This window comes from Pteropus vampyrus, unplaced genomic scaffold (assembly GCF_000151845.1).
Source record: "Pteropus vampyrus isolate Shadow unplaced genomic scaffold, Pvam_2.0 Scaffold115, whole genome shotgun sequence".
In the NCBI taxonomy this organism is placed as follows: domain Eukaryota; kingdom Metazoa; phylum Chordata; class Mammalia; order Chiroptera; family Pteropodidae; genus Pteropus; species Pteropus vampyrus.
Genome location: NW_011888896.1, coordinates 2,163,649 through 2,166,291, shown reverse-complemented (window position 1 = coordinate 2,166,291; position 2,643 = coordinate 2,163,649).

The following is a 2,643-nucleotide window of genomic DNA, read 5'->3' as shown; positions in this document are numbered from 1 at the left end:
CTAATGACTGACTCCATATGGAAATGAAATACTTGCTCATGGCAATATTCCAAGCCTACAAGTAATAGATACAAGTGACATTTCTTAATAGTTTCAACAAAAAAGCTTTTGTCCCAGAGAGTGCTGTTGGCGGCCCTGTTAATGGAAGAATTACCATGCAAACAGCAGCTTTCCATTAGGACATCCCAGGTGGAGGATTTGTCTCCAGAACAATATGGCGGTCACTATCAAAGTGCATCCAAAGCGATAAGCAACATGCAGTGTGTATGTTACTCAAATTAAACCTGATGGAGAAAGCACGATGGGCATCACTTGTGTGTTCACTATGGTTGGTTTCTTATCAATGACTGGAGAGGAAAAAGCATTTGATTCCTTTCAACCCAAAAGAATTCTTTAAAAGTTACAAATGTGATTAACACCACTCTTAAGAGAACAGACACATGTGATCCGTTATAGCTACTTCAAAATAGTATTATTCTTATTGTTCAACTCTGGTGGCTTTATCGTTAAACATCTACAGAGATGTTTAAATAGTTTTCTTGATATAACTCAAGGTAATAGATTTTGATGAAACTTATCAATAGTAACCCCTTACAGTTGGTAAGTTTTATAAAAATACATGTCGATGTTTGCTTAAAAATCAAATTGTAATAGAAAGAAGATTAATTCCTGTAAAGTATCTTGTAGAAGCTATTTTAACTGCAACTTTGGGGACTTATTTTCTCTTTGACCATTTTTGGGTGATAAAGACAGGCTACTATACTGAACAGAACATTTTTCTGTCTTATCTCATCCATTCAAAGATACAAAAGAATCCTAATCAAAGTGTCTGTATGCTGTGTGGCTAGGGGTGCTGTGAAGATACACAGGCAAGTAACTCCACAAATTGGATAGATCTTGAAATGAGGGTGACACCATGATACTGAAACTTTATTTAAAAAAAAAAAAATTGGCATCATTCCTAGAGCTCATGGCTCTGTGCCACTTAATGAAACACTCATGATAGATGAACCGTTTCCTGTCATGCTTATAAAGGAATGCTTGATATGATTTTATTAACATGGGCAGTGCTGAAACCTCTTTTTGATGAGCATTCTAATAAGGACGACCTCTATGCTAGCAAAAATTCATAAAAATAACAAGGAAGAACAAATAGATGAAAGAAGACATAGTTCTGATCATAACATCACAACACGTTACAGATGTCTGACTTAGATAATCATGTGCTCTGAAACAGTATGCCATACATAGAATTAGGCCCAGAGAAAAAAGTCTGATTTTTGACTTTTCACTGGCACCACAATATAATTACCATTAAAAAGCTACATATTGGTTTTGAGAATATGTGTTATTTAAATAATAATCCAAATTACTTATTACAATACTTTATGGTAGTTGACAATTCCTTCATTGGAATTAGGAAACCAAACACAAAATCTGCTATTAAAAGTTTCATTTGCTCAAAGAGAAACAAAGAAGCCAATGCAGGAGTCTGAAGAAATCATTGCAATCTAGACATGGAAATTGTTGCCTAAAATCAATTGTTTAGATGAAAACTTTAGACTTAGTTAGCTAGCAATAACAAATAATTTGGAAATGAGGACATTGCAAATGTGGAGATGACATATCTCTTTGTATCTGACTTGCCTTTTCATTGCAAAACTGTTAATGCCCCTTGTCGATACCATTTCTGCCTGCTTTAATACCACCCACGACTTGCTTATCCCACTTTTGCTAATTCCTTAAGATCTAGTTAGAAGTCATACATTCTTGGAAGCCTCCTTTAGTGCCCCACTTCTCTGCAGCTACATCTCTGCTATCCCCTGCTAACTTTACACTCTTTATATCACTTCTTACATTGTATTTAAATTCCCCTTTGGCTTGATTTCCTCAATAAGATTATGACCTCCTAGAGGACAGAACTGTCGACCTTTTTGAAATTGTAGCCCAGAGTCTATCATCTAACAATATTTTTGAATAAATACATTAATGAAGGTATAAATGAATGTCTACATTTATTATGCAAATCATCTATGATTTATCAAGTCATATTTGAAATGTGTTTTAAAATAATCCATGTGTTTTGTGGGATGTTATAAAGTTGAGGTGGAACATTTGATTGACTATAAAAATTCTGATCATCAGGCATTTGATAGATGTAAAAGTGCAAAAAGAACAATTATTTGAGCTCTCTGGGATACACATACACACACAAACACACACGTTTGTGTATGTTTTCCATATCTGCCATAAACCCTAACAGACATATACCTGTTGTAGAGGGTTTTAAAGGAAACTTCTAAGAATGTATGACTTCTACACTAGATTGCAAAGGATTAGGAGAAATGGGGTAGACAGATGGTGGGTGGTATTGAAGTAGGAAGAAGTGGTACTGATAAGAGACGTAAATAGTTTGCAATATATAATATGTTATAAATATATTTTCATCATCTCTGTAACATTAGCATTTATTATACTCAAAACACTTATATTTACTTTCTTGGATATGGACATCCAGAAAAAATTTCTATTTATATTAGCTGTATAAAACTGAAAATAATTGAACAATCTTATTTTATCTTAAGATAAAACATAGAAGTCTTAAAAAATACACATTTTAAGACTAAATTATTATTTAAGGTC